Genomic DNA, 14,869 nt, shown 5'->3' with positions numbered 1-14,869 from the left:
CAAACTCCTCGTTGTCCCTTTAAGCAATATTCAAGTGGATTGGGTTTATTTATACAGTTGTTTACATGCAAAATGAAAGCACTCACACATCTGTGATGGAAGTAGTTTGGCCTCATCTGACTTCACAATTTCAAAACTGAACTTACTCTCAACCTACGACTGTCTTGCTAAGTGTGTGTGGCCCCTCGGGATTAAACACAAACAGACTTCTCATTAGCATTACAGTATCTTGAAAAATCTCCGTGCCCTAATGACAGGGCTCCAAGGGAGCCAAGTCAGTGATTGAGTTCAGCAGAGTTGTGTTGCTGTCATTGGGTTTTACACAAGACCTGATTAATTGAAGAGACCATGGGGATTGATCCCAAAACCCTGCTGACTGGAGTTGAATTACATTTTATAATACACAGACAAAAAAAGAAGAAGAATTACACGTGTGTGCCGGGAGAGGGAGAGGACTAAAACAATAGCAGTTACATAACCTTATACACAAAGAAATGTGAAATGGTGCTTTCTTTATGAGGTCACACTGACAAGAGCTAATCCGCCCGGCCTGAGCTGTGTAACCTGAAACATCCCTCAGTAATCGGGGGGATGGAAAAGGCCCAGCCAGACTTCTCTAAGACAGAAACGGAGCAGGCCGACGTCCTGCAGCCAGGACATTTTTCAACTGATGAAAAAAAAAAAAAAGAAAGAAAGAAAACCTTTAACAAGTAAAATACAACAAACTGGAACCAAAACACAAAGACATGAACGCCAACTCTTATTTTCTCTTCCACGTCATGTGTGATCACAATTGCCAGTACATGTTATAGTTTTGAACGCCAACAGGGAACAACTGATGCCCAGTCCAACAGGAAGAAGTCAAAGCCAACAGTTAAGTCACCAGGGAGGAGAAGTACGACACACTGTACTGCAATATTTCCACGAATAAGCGCTCTGCCCCCTCCCTCAGCTGGAGATCTCTTATCAGCTGATGATAGGAGAGGTTCAGTAATAAATACATGCTGAGACACAGCCAAATGAGTCCTGTCAATCAAAAGAGAGGCCTTAGAATAACTGCTGTGAGGTCCCGCGTGTGTGTGTTTTCTTTGAGGTATCAGCCCTGCACTATCTGCGCCTGCCTGCTGTATGACCTATGAAATGATCCATCTATGACTCACCTCCGACCCCGACAAAACTAAACCAGGTGTGTGTGGCGTGAGCGCACAAGGGAGGTGAGGCACGGACGTGTTTGTGTGCACGGAGAGCCCCTGCCTGCGCTGAGTGACAGCTCTGAACTGCTCCTGGTACCGCAGGGCTGACGTCGGGGTGCCGAGCCTGATGTTCTCGGTTCTCTCTCACATGCAGGTCCATGTGTTTGCATCCAGACCCCCAGACCTCACATTTAATTACGGGGACAGTGATATTAAGACAAGTGTTCTGGGCTTCAGCAGCACAGAGGCCGTTACAGTAGCACAGAGAGAAAGCTGTGTTTAGATTCATGACTAGGAGCTAGTACATCATCCAGTGGCTCCTCATCCTGGAGAGACAGAGGGGACAAACGCAGAGCAGGTGGCCCGGAGACGGGGTGATCGTTGCCAGGGGTCACGCTCTGGTCTCACCCCACTTGGAGGAGGGGGGGGGGGGCTGCCAGGTAAACAACCTGCTGAGAGGAAATCCTGTCTGTCAGAGACCAACAAGACAGTGACGTCAGACTCCTGACCTTAGAGTCAGCGGCTCCCCCCTCTCACCCCACCCATCACACAGAGTGACACATTCATGCACACACACACACACAGCGTGCAAACACACAAGCACATTTTCCTTTTATATCTTGGTCATTTATTGTGCGAACCCAAATCTAAAATTGAAGTGATTGAAGATGTTTTACTGCCTGGTTGTTTTCACCTTTGTATTTGGAAACAATGACAAATTTTAGTCGTCAAACATCTGGATCTTAAGTTATTAGATAGGAAAAAAACTGAGTTAATGTTAGGCTGTTCAGTGATCAGCCAGTGGCATCAGCCAATCACAGATTTTTAAAATTAAACTACTTTTTTTTTCTTTTCTTTTTTCTTTTTTTTTTTTTTTTTTTTTTACTTTACTTTGCTTTTAATCCCCTGGTGCAGAGAGTAGGACACCTCTAAATTGCCTTTAAACTTCTAAATGCCTGCCGAATGCCTAGATCACAAGTTATTAAAGGGATAGTTCAACATTTTGGCAAATTGTATTTGATGAGTTTGATAAGGGAAACCAAGAAATTACATTAGCCTCCTCCATAGCGTAGCTCTGAGCAGCTAGCGGCTCTGCTCCACTGTTCTTAAAATTGCTTGCACCGACAATTAAAGGTAACAAACCTACTCCTAAAACTATAGGGATTATGGCAATGGGCCAATTTGCCAAAATGTTGAACTATCCCTTTAAAGAAACAATCAGAACAGGCAATCTCAGCTCTCCACTCTCCATTCAGCATGTCTCGTGTCTGCTGATCGGTGTCGGTGACATCCAGCTCCAGGTAAAAAAAAAAAACTCTCGAACGACTGACACTGAAGAATTGAAACCAGAAGACCCCAGAGCCATCTTCTGTTATTGTTTTGTTTGAGAGACCCTTAGCAGCAGAAGTCAAGGGTTCACTGAAGTGATTTTAATGGATCCTGCGGGGCATATGAATGTTTGTACCAAATTTTATGGTCATCCATCAAACAGGCAAAGACTGTTCACAAAAACAAAAAATAAATAAATAAGCACAAATATCAGGAGGATAGCCACAACAAGAAGTGTCTCCGCGAAGATTTGTGTCAATCCATCAAGCTGCTGTTGATATACAGTATTGGAGGGAATAAGTGAATACGGTGTCCCACTGGTGATGCTGTAGTGAGGATCAGATGATCACCAAAGTCACTATTGCAAGTGGGGGACAAGTGGGTTGTGTGTCCCCCTCCTCCAAACAGCACAATGATCAGCAGAACCTGGAAAACAATATAAAAGAGTGAGAAAAAGTCTTTAACGCATGTTTCTGTTGTTAAGTCATTAGTCAGTCTTTTGTTGGCCAAGAATGATCAAAGCCCAGGGGCCCTGTGTATTTATGAGGGGTGGTGGTATGGTAGCCAGTTGTGAGCCTTGTGTGTATGTGTGTGCAAATGTGTGTGTGTGTGTGTGTGTGTGTGTGTGTCCTCCTTTTTTGTGTGTGTGTGTCGCTGGGTTCAGGCCCAGTGTTATCACACTGCTGTAGATGGATGGACTTGACTCAATGCTCCCACAGGATGCAGTTTTTTTTTCCCCAAAGGTTTGTGTTAGTGCTGCAGCGCTGATGTCCTCTGATCCACAGCCAGGCACACAAACAAGCAGAGCATGTGTGTGTGTGTATGACTGAATAGCATAATGGTGCATGTGCTTGCTTGTGCATATGTGTGTGCAGGGTCCTGCTTTTGAAATGTGTTTAGTTTGGACTTAAGGGTGAAGCAGCACATTGCCAAGGAATAAAACAGACCTATCTGGCTGGAGGAGGCCTAGCGGGGGTCTCAAGTAACTGATCTGAGTGCAGTGGGTGGTAGCATATGGTTTGATCAAGAAGTCCGTTTGCTGCTCGGGGCTCCTCAGGCCTCTAACTATTAGATTCGGCATTTTATTTAAATGCCAAGTGCAGCACGGCCTCGGCAATGCGTCAGATTGTCTTTCTAAACAGATCCTCAAACAACAAACACACACAGAATGAGACCGTTTCCTTTTTGGTGTTTCCCTTTATCTGTGCTCCAAACCCCCCTGAGGAGTCCCTTCAAAGCGGGCCTAAGACTTCTGATCGTCCACCTCACAAAGGCTCCACACAGCAAAAAGAGCTTTTCTCGCCGTTTAGCTCTCCTTTCACTTCCCTTCAGTTTCAACTTCCTCCTCCTCTTCCTCTCCCACTGTCTCTATCCCACCTCCTTCCTCTCATCCCCTACTTCTGAGCATATGGAAATCTCGTTCTGTGTGATAGTCATTTCGTGGGACCGTCCCTCGCCGTAGAGGTGGACATCCGTGTGAGAGCGCAGTCTGGTGCCTCCCTGACTGCTGGCACTCTCTTTGAAAGAACTATTTCAGAGCTGTGATACCGGAAAACACACTCACAGGCCTGTAAATAGAGCAATGCGCTGCGATGCCCTTTAAGAAGCCGCGAGGCGGGGATAGAGTTTCCACATGAGATCCAAGACAGGATCTCTAATTGAGTTTATGGAAATGGCTGGATGAAGAGGTAGAGGAAGCAGGAACCAGCGGACAGGAGATATCACAGTATCTTAAGAAATACTGCAGAGTCTGCATGTTCTATTTTTATTTTGATGTTTTTTATTATTGTCTCAAAGGCAGAAGATGTAGAATTGATTCAAATGCTTGAAACGATCCTAAATTCATTTTCCCCGACTAACAACCCTGACTGGACACGTGGTGTGGACAGACGCAGCGTGGCATTGTAGCAATGCAAAACTGTCTAGGAGGGGAGGCCTGTCTTCATGTGCCATTTGATGCTGGGATGGTCGAAGCATTAAAGTGAGCTGAAAGACTCTAAAATATGTCACTATGAGCAACATCTTTGTATAAAATATCTTATATATTCTGTTGTCATTAATTCATTGTTAAAAAAAACTGGACTAGATCAAAACCATCTGGACGACCAACGGTCAAACCCCAATTTTGACGGACAGGCTTTTATTAGAGGCAGGATTTTGTAAATGTAATATAATGGAATTACGTCTAATGTATTGTGGCAAGGTGAAGAGGGCCCGGGCGGGGATTGAACCCACACCTCCTGGGTAACAGTCATGCACGCTTGCCAGTCACCCAAAGGGACATCCCTTTGGCCAAGTAGCCAGGGCACATGATCAATTGGAGGCATAGTGACAGGACCACCACTGTCACAGTATGTTGATATATACTTGACCATCTGACCATTTAAGAATTATGTAAAAGCTACATTGTAGAGGTACTGTTACCTGGGCTTGTACTGCTATGCTGTAGTAAGCATAAAACAGATTATGATGGGGGTTATCATTATGTTTGCTATATAGACATCAGCATCAAGAGCTGTTTACTAAGCAATCAAAATTGTGGCCTGTATGTGACAAGAGGTCTTAGAGGAGGTATAAGAAAATATACACAGTTGCCTATAAAGTTGGAATAAAATATATTTTTTAACTCTTCTCATGAAATGATTGTGACCATGTGATTTATTCTTTATCGATAAAGTGTTTATCTCCTCAGAACTGGAAACTGGTACTCAGTATGTAATCATTGCACCTGGTCAAAGGAGATTACTGATGTGTATAAATAGGAATAAAAAGAGGAATGTGTCTGAAAACAAAATTATTCCAACTTTATAGGCAACATTGTATAAGAGGTAAAACAAGAGGGGGCATTTCTAACCCTGAGGACAGTTTCTTGGTGAGTAAAGCCTGATGCTAAACTCACACTTCCTCTTCAGCTGTAATGCTGTGCTGGTTATGTAACAATAGCAAAACTTAACTATAGCCCTCCTGTAATAAATGGATTATATGTACACACCTATATGCATACCCCAGACATGCAGCTACACACAAGGTACGCCGTCTGTTTTCATAATCATCACCGTGCTCTTCCCTTCATGGTTGCCGTCAGACGGGCAGTGGTAGGGCAGGGCTCGGCTTAGCTCGGCCCCGGGCTGGTGCTGGTGCTGGTCCCCTGAGGTCAGCTTATCAGCTCTCCCACCCGGTGCATCCTACACTTCGGCCTCTGAATAGCCACTACAGATTCTTATTGTTGTACCGCTGCGGCGGCGGGGAAAGCTTTGGAAGTGCTGGAAGTTTGGAAGTGACTTATTTACCTGGACAAAAGCCACTTTTCAATGAGGAGAAAAGCATGTGTGCTTCTCTTTGACTTCAAGTACAGTAAGCACGTGTGTGTGTGTGTGTGTGTGTGTGTGTGTGTGTGTGTGTGTGTGTGTGTGTGTTTGTGTTAACTTTCAGGATCTATGTGGGGCCAGTCTCCGGGTGTCAGTACACGCTGAACAGCCCTAAGCAATGAAATCCCATTGTCTTATAACTCTATTACACAGTGTTCTTTCTCCAGCACCTCAACACAGCCATGGTGACCCAAAGAGAACATTACATCATGCCTGTCAGAATATAATTGGCAGGTCTTAAAGAGCCTCAGGAGACAGTTTGTGTCCCAACAACACCGCTGTGGTCAGGACTGAGGTCACTCTGTGCAGGGGTGAATCCTACTGCATGGGAGGTACATTATGTTTGAGAGTGTGCATGTCACTTCAAATAAAGTGTGTGCTGACATGCAGGTCCCCACCATGTGCACCTCACCACATCCAGAGTGTGTTATGAAACAGGATCCTTGGCTGTATATAGGTACAGACGGGAGAGGAAAATACACACCCTTCAGCATCCTCATCTGCATCTCAACAGTTCCTGTTTTTTTGGGGACCAACTATATAGAGTATCGCTAATGTACAAATACACACAGACACACACAGCACACACACAGCACACACGGCACTGCCAAGCAAAGGAGGAAGGAGGGCTGTTGAGAAGCTTTAAACAAAAAGACATTTTTAGAAAGGTCCTCTTGAGCGGGGAAACAAAGGAGGGAAGTGACATGACGTCGCACAGGAGGGAATCTGAGGGTCACCGGTGGCATGACAGACACGCCTATGGAGCAGTCGCACACAGAGGCTGACACATTCTCATTTCACACACACACACAGAGTCAAGAAATAAACAGTCAAGGTCTGTTGCGCTGCTCTCAGAATAGCCGTTTCCTTGCCTCCGCATACTTATTTGCTGATATTAGAGTCATAAGGATGTTTTGTATCCACATTTTCTTTCCCTCATCACAATCTACAAGCAATCCACTGTGTTTCGCCAAGGGATGTTTTGATTATCTGCCCTGATCCACCTGTAAACCTGTAATAGACCATGATGTAACACGGAGGGAACATTATGTAAATTCCCTCCCAGCAGACGCAGCTCAGCAACGTGGCATGGCAGCTTTATCGCTGGCAGATATTAACCTGGAAATTGTTATAATGCTGCCTGGTTTCTCACATGAGCCGCACACTAATTACAACATGATTCACTCTGAATGGGATGCAGTCGTGTTTTCAGGAAGTGTTTAGTAAACAACCAGCCCACTTCCTTTGCATCTAAACATAGAGCTAGACAGCACTCGCGGCCACAAATAGAATAGAATAGAATGGAAATTGAATAAATGGTCTGAAATCATACCTGTCAAACTAGCTGGAAGGTAGAATGATATATATGCACATGCACATGCACGCACATGCACACCAATTAAAGGAACAGTCCAGTGTTATGGGAAACATGTTTATTTGCTTTCAAGTGTTACAGTAGAGGGTTAGGGTTAGTCACTCTCATATACGCTAAATAGCTAAATATGTCAGTTTAGCAGCATATTAGCTTAGCACGTTGGGATCAAATCCAAAATCCCAAAAAAGTGGGTAGCCTTTATTTCAGAGACAGGACTTTAGTTGAATGAATGAATGAATGAATGAATGAATGAATGAATGAATGAATGAATGAATGAATGAATGAATGAACAGAATGAAAGTTTATTTGAACACAGAATAAAAGAAGAAGAAAGATAAAAACAAACAAATAACAGTCACAACAGTAAATACAAGACAACAATGCAAAATAAAATAACAACAAAACATAACAATTATTTACGTTCAAAAGGAGTGAGAAGAAGCCGAAGCTTATTAAATCCTATCCCTTCTCCCTGATAATTCCCATATATACTATAATAAGTTATAAAAATGTAACAGTAGTATGATAATATATGTATGTGTATGTATACACATACATAAATACACATACACACATTATAGTCACAATCTGACATAAAAGAACAGAAAATTAGTCACGTAGAAGTCCCACAGTGACTTGACACTTGAGACTCATTCTCATGAGACTTGGGAGTCACCTCAGATTTATCATGGGAACAATCTTTACTCATTACTTCCACCAAGGAGGTTATGTCTTTATTTATGTATTTCAATTAATCAGCAGGATTATGCAATAAGCACTAAGATGAATGGCACTGAACTTGTTGGAAAGATGAGACCTCTGGAGAAGTTGCCCCGAGAACACTTGAGATTTAACATTGATGTGTAATATTTGCATCTTTGGGGGGGCATCCAGATCATTTACATCAACTATTTTCAATTACAGTAGGTTTAGTGTAAGTCAGGCAAGGAGTCACAAATCAGAAGAAATAGGGCGATTTGTGGTGGGGAGCTGGTTGTTGAGCTTGAGAAAGATGGCTCTGTGTGTGGAGCTGTGTCGAGGCCATCCTCCTTCTGTGAGGCTATTATCACATCTGCCTTACAGCAGCATGCCTTCCAGGTGTTCCTGTCCTTTCCCTGTCCCATCTCCTCCGTAGCTCCATTCACCCTGTTCTTGATTACTCCAATAAGATGGTCCTGACCCGGGAAGAAGAGGTTCATCAGAAAGGGAGAGGTTTTTGATTAATGCTGGTTTCCCTGCTTCTCAGCCTGCTCTTATTTTTTTTAAAAGGTGTGTTGGAGGTCTGATTTGGGTCACTGCAAAGTGTATTGAGCCCAACGGGGTGTGTTCGGTTCAGTTATACACAGCAACACACAGGAGCAGAGCAGCAGGGTGTGGGAAGTGAAAAATAAATTACAGTTTCATGTGCTATTTTATAAATTGTTCTGCAAATCATCATAATTAATTCATCCTCTGTTAACAACATAATTCTTTTTTACAGCCTGACACAAGCTGTAGCCAATGTGATGGTGTCTCCAGACAGGTTTTGGTGGGTTAGTCCAAGTCAAAACTCCCCAGGCCAATTTTTTATTCTCACTCCTTCTTTGGTGTTTTTTTGAAACTGAGCTTGGTGGAGTTTTTTTTTTTTTTTTAATGTTCTTGGAGCATGAACATGAAGGAGCTGAATATCATTTCCTGCCTTATTATCATACCTAACTTTCAAGGATAAAGGAGTGATGATAATGGCCTGCAACAGATGATTGAACCAAATTACAATTAGACTTGGACTTTCCCTACAAAGATGTAAGACTTGACATTGACTTGAAAAAAAAAATAGTGTGCATCCTTGATATTTTCCAAATGTACTGTCTTTTCAATCCAAAATTCCCTTTTCAGTAAACATATGGATACATGACTACAGGACTTAAAAAATGCAAGACTATACCTTAATGTTAGTGTGATGCTTGACCTATCAATGAGGACCTGGTTGTGGCAGCCCAGTCTTTCTCTTTCTCTGATATATGTACATACACATACACACACCTCACACATCTGGTGTAGGTTAGATCTGTTACAGAGTGTATGAATCTCAGAACCAGAGGGGGTAAAGCCATCAATCACGTCCCCCCCACCACCACCACCACCACTACCACCCCCCTTTAGTCTTTCCATCTCTTCATGGTGCTTGGGGCTACGAGGGGGGGATACATTATTTGTGTGTACTGTTACAGTAGAGGAAAAGCTGGTGTTTTTTCCTGTTTTAACTCAAAATAGAACAAACAGGGTCGCTACATGCTGGTTAGGTCTAAGACCGTCACCGTCAACAGGATAACCTGAGGTAATCAGGGTAAGATGGTTTCTAATCTGACGGGTAAATAAGGAGATTCAGTTACATATGATTTGCAAAGGGCAATAAAAACTGCTTCTGGGGAAAACGTGTAGCTGCTGCACTACCTCTCTCACACACACATACACGCACACACACACACATCAAGTGCCACAGAGCTAACAGCATTTTCTCATTGATCCAGTTCTACAGCCATACTCTTCCTAATTCAATATATGGACAGTTCCTCTATGTAATGGTAGACACAGCTTTGATGGGATAATAAGGACCTGGAGACAGGGGGAGGAGGAGGGGGGAGAGAGGGGTGTATATAAATATAACAAACAGCTACACACTGGAGAAACACAAGGATTCACACTTCTGACCGATCTGTGATGATGGAGAGAAGAACTCACCATCATCAACTCAGCAATGTCAAAGCCATGCCACTGTCATGTCCTTCCATTGTTGTTAGAGGCCTTTAATGACTGACAGAAGTCTCTCTGTTGTGACTGGCTATTTTCAAAAATAACATTACTACTCGCATCCACAATAATATCATCAGGTTGGGACTGATAAAGCAGGTTAAAAAAAAAATTCACATATCTATTGTGTAGACAGGTGGGCATGAACAGGATTGGTGGATTATGATACAGTGGGAGTTCACTACCCAGAATGTGAAATAATAATAATAAATGTGAAAATAATAAGAAATTATCTTCCATCTCCTATTGGTTTCTTATGTGAGTTGTAGGCTCAGTTTCCTGTTCTCAGCTGTAGCACTTCTTCTCGTGTTAAACCTCCATTGTAATGAGAGATTATTTGCGTTACTCTTGCCGCCTTTTTTCCTTTTCCATTCTCTGCAAACTCTAAAGGTGGTTGTGTGTTATGAGCAGTGTCTGAAATACTCAGACCAACAACCATGCCACATTTGAAGTCACTCAATTCACCTTTCTGTTATTTTCTGATGATCAGCCTTCTACATATCTACAGGCCTGAATGCAGTAAGTTGCTGCCATGCAATTGTCCTATATTAGTTTCAGTGATATTTTAGTTTTTTTCTGATTGTCAGAGCTGGAAAACATGTACAGCCTTGCCACTTGTTATGTTTGATATTGTTTAATGTTTGTGCTCCAAACCATGTATGTGGTCGTGAGTTAAATGAAAGTGAAGTTTAATTTATTTCGTTTATTAAGGGACAGTGTGCAATGACATAAATCATTTGCAGAAAATGAAGAGATGGTTGCACCAGATTTAGCTCACAGCTAATTTCCATCTGCAGTCCCAACATATAACATATAAAATACACAGAAAACACAGACCACAAACTACTATACAAGGGAAAGCACAGAGACAATACAAAAACACAGTTTCCACATCTTAAAAGACCCGGTCAAGTGCAATACATTTGAGAAAGGTGTACCCTATCCTATGGTCAATGGAAAGAATAGTTAAGTCATGATACAAAATACGATAAAACATTTTAAAATTCTAACTTTGGTTATCCAGTAGCCATTGTTTTAAATTATAAGAGAAATTTTAAAAGTTTATTCTGCTTTTCAGGCAGCTTGTTCCATTCTTTGATGGCTGTCCATGAAAAGGCAGATTGCACAAATGAGGAGTGTCGCATGGGAATAATGCAGTCACCCCTGGAAACCAATCATGAGACTCTTGTTGTCAACGCGGAACAGAAAGGGAAGTGAAAAAGTCAATACATTTGTGTTAACAAGCAGCTGAACAGGTGTACCTAATAAAATGGCCAGTGAAGGTATATGGCACATCACGCTGGGAAGCTGTATGAGAAGGTGACATATCATGACATATTAATACCTCACTTCTATAATGCTTACTCGGCTTTTACACATGTGTCTTTTGTGTATGTTGATGACACACATGACATTTGAACCTACATCTGAACACACCTCCATTCGATGACGAAACGACTTGAAAGCTGGTTCAAGCTGGTTAAAATGACAATGACTCACATCCAGGCAGATTCATATTCATTCATTTTATTTATTTTATTGTGGTCATGTTATCCCACCTCGACCACTGCTACGAGATGTTGACTCTTCAGTTTCAAAATCATTAAAAACACATTGAGAAAGCTGGTGTGGGAGACCACGAAGAGACAAAAGAATCACCTGATATCTTTGGCAGACCGAGAGCGACCTCGCCGTGACCTGAGCGCACAGTTACTGTAGCACCACCAGCTACAGACTAACACTCACAGCAGAACCGACCAGGTAGCCCAGCTGAGCCAGGTGCAGTTATGTTTATGTTCTGTGAGTAATTATGTCAAATATTATTGCAGCCTGCTGCCCTTGACTCTGCTCTGCTGGTGCACTTGGCCTGGACAACTGGCCGGAGCCTATTCACACAGAGTGGGACCAGTTGAGAAAGAGAAGGAGAGAGGGATCACATCAGTTCCAGATGATTTGGTCCAGATCATTCAAATGCACAATCAATTATGTTGTTATAAAGTATAAAACAAAACATTCAATGGACTTAGCTGCTCACTTGATTCAATTATTCAATCTATAATACATATATTTTAAAAGCCCCTCCTCAAAGCCTCTGTACCTCGTTTGTCCCTTGGCTTTCTCCAACCCTCTCTGGCCATGTTGCTCATACGCAGAGGGAAATAAAAGCATGTCTAATTCAATGTTCTGTTGAATTTCTCTCACACAGTGCTTGCATGCACTCACGGATAACGCAAAGCAGAACGTTTTCATGTCCTCAGTTGTTGTCTCAGTTTCAGTGTTACACAGAGACGGTTTTAAGCTGGTTCCATTCCCAATGAAAAGGTAAACATGATGTTTAAAAGTGTTGTTATAATGTGTTTAGAGAAGAAATTCTTCTCTCTTTTTTTTTTTCAAAAAATTTAGTGAAAATATGAGAGAAACAGATGCAGCCAGGATGAAGAAATGGGCACATACCAGCAAAATTATAATATTGGAATATTCAAATGAAAACAGGTCTGTGGCCAAAGTGCTAACATGGAGGAGCAGTAATAGCAAATCCTCCTTTGTTTTCAGTCTTGACCTTGGGAAAGTGAGCACTCGATGTGAAGACCTGAGGCTCTTCCCTGAGGTTAGTGAGGACGACATTGAATAACAATGTAATGTGTTTTCATTAATAATCATCTAAAAACATTTCTATGAGAGGGTAAGCTTTAGGTAGGATCGAGAAATGAGCCCTGGGGCTCAACATACATCAAAGGGGCAGAAGTGGAAAAACAATTCACAAGTCCAAAGGGACGTAGCCTACGTAGCATCTTGTTTCCAGAGCTCTGAGTCACTGCAAACATGTCAAAAGGTAACTTCCAAACTGTTCTATACACACAAATACATGCCTGGTATCCAGGAGAAGAAGAGTGAAGCAGTCACATGCATTTAGTAGGCCTAATAGGTATTTTATGACACTGACAAGTGCCTGTGGTGAGAGCTCTTTCAAGAGTCGATTGGAATAAATCAAAAATATTGTTTTACAGTCCAGAGGGATTTTTGGTTAGGGAATGGATGGTAGGTCTGTGAGGAGGAGAGGGATATAGGGCGAGTGTACCTATTAAGCCCACGTACCATATAAGCCCACTTGTGACTTCTGAGTCAAATTTTAAAAAAACTACATCACCATTTTTGCTGGTTCATGGTTCTTCCAATGAAGCAGCTTGTTACATAAATTATACTTTTTATTCTAAGCAAATCAGATTTGTCAATCTTGAGTTATCGAAGCATATGTGTGACATGTGCCTGCTGCTCCCGAAGAAGTTGCAAAAAAACTTCAGTGATTTTGATGCCCTGAAAAAACAATATTTATTCCATATTTCTACTCCGACTTTAGCTAAGAACTCATTTGTTACCAAAATTTAAGAGATTAGTGCTTTAAATAAAACATGTGTTAGAATTTTTCTAGAATTAGAAATAGTTTTTCTTTTGAATTCAAAATATGCATTTTAGCATGCTAGCAAACAGCCCACATGCTGCATCAATACAGCCACTGCATAGCATTGTTCATTGCCATGACATAAAGCATGATAAACATGGATAGTTTACATTTTTGTATGCAGAATATCCTATTTTATTGTTAAATTGATAATACATATGAATATTTATCTTTATTTATTTTTTAATTAACATTTTTACCAAGTGGGCTTAAAGGGGACAGTAGCAAAAAAATTTATTTATTCATTTATTTTATATTATATTACATTATTTTTTAATATATTAGGGTTGTTTGTAGAATAGTGTAGATAGGGGCAATCATTTTCATGTCAATAAGAAACTATAATAGGTGAAAATGGGTTCACTTGTGACAGTTTTGGGATGGATGGTTAAACTGGCCCAGAACAGTCACCATTTTCTGAATATTAGATTGTTATTATTATGGACTAACAAAAGCAATTTTGTGGTTTACCAGCCTATCAACTGTTTACCAAGCAGTGAGTTTAAAGAAATAATCAGCTGTGGTAATACAGGCAGAAAGCATGAACAACTTTTGGCCATCGAGGCTTGTCCTGCCTGCAGTCAGGATTCACTGAGACTAACACGATTCTGTGCTGTGGTGAGTTATTTTCTGGCTCTGAGTGTCTTGTCTCGTTCTGGGACATCCAGGGCCCCATACCGAGATGAGTCAACTCTGTCCTTTTATGGCTTCCGGACACTTATTACTCATTTTGGATGAGCTAATGCACACATGCTGAAAAGGAAAACACAAACACGCACACACACACACACTGACACATTCACACACACCAGGCATCGCTCAAAAGGCCTTTTTGAGAAAATTCTAAATTGTGAGCTGTGAACTACTGACATTTTATTCCTGATAAACAGGATGTGACTTGTTAAGAAAGCCACGGTCCACACCATAAATCCCCTTTATTACTCCAACATGGTGGTCCAAATGTCTCAGTCAATATGATGATGGACATGAAAAGGTTAAGTGTGTGTATGTTACACTGACATTATTTGACTTCTAGCAGTCCCCACTCAGTGAGATAGCATTGTTTCTACAAAAAGAAGATGGGTCACTTGGAAGCAGCCTTAATTTGTTTTCCCATCACTTAGGGGCTGTAGGACATGCTCTTCACACAACTTTGATTTATAACTTAAGAAACATGCTAACACACAAATCTAATTGAATACCAAGGAGACATTAGCATCCACTCTGATAAGCAGAGGACAAGTATACATAGATCCTGGTATTCACTTGGCTTTTAGCTCTGTTTTGGTCTCCACCAGCTCCTATATCTTTCACATCTAAATGCCCCGTTGTGTTATCTGTTATCTGATAGAAC

This window comes from Trachurus japonicus, chromosome 4 (genome assembly GCF_045865225.1).
Source record: "Trachurus japonicus isolate A0001 chromosome 4, Traja_1.0".
Taxonomy (NCBI): Eukaryota; Metazoa; Chordata; class Actinopteri; order Carangiformes; family Carangidae; genus Trachurus; species Trachurus japonicus.
This window is presented reverse-complemented; position numbering follows the sequence as displayed.